Here is a 527-nt window from a genome sequence, read left to right on the forward strand (position 1 = left end):
ATTTTCAGAGTTCATTTTGTAGTGATTTTCAATTTCACCATCGTTTAGCTCTCTAAACAAATCGGTAAATGACTGAAAAACAGCAAATGACGTCAGAACGTGTTGGAAATTGATGACGTCGCTTTGAATGATGCATATTGATTGCAAAAATAGGCTGGAGTTCAAATAGGTTTAAAAAACATTGAAGTGCCCGTGTAACAGATGAGTTCTCGTTCGAAACCCTGATACTCCGAAAGAGATTGTCCAGTTTGTACACGAGGTGCGTCCAGTTTTCGCCGTGACCCTCTCTACTCTTTTGCACATGCTATGCGGGCGAAATGATGATACCGTGCCAAGTTCCAACATTTTCAGAGTCCATTTTGTAGTGATTTTCAACTTCACCGTCATTTAGCTCTATAGATAAATCGGTAAATGACTGAAAAACAGCAAATGATGTCAGAACGTGTTGGAAATTGATGAAGTCGCTTTGAATGATGCATACTGAACGCAAAAATAGGCTGGAGTTCAAATAAGTTTAAAAAACATTG

This window comes from Triticum aestivum, chromosome 2D (genome assembly GCF_018294505.1).
Source record: "Triticum aestivum cultivar Chinese Spring chromosome 2D, IWGSC CS RefSeq v2.1, whole genome shotgun sequence".
NCBI lineage: Eukaryota > Viridiplantae > Streptophyta > Magnoliopsida > Poales > Poaceae > Triticum > Triticum aestivum.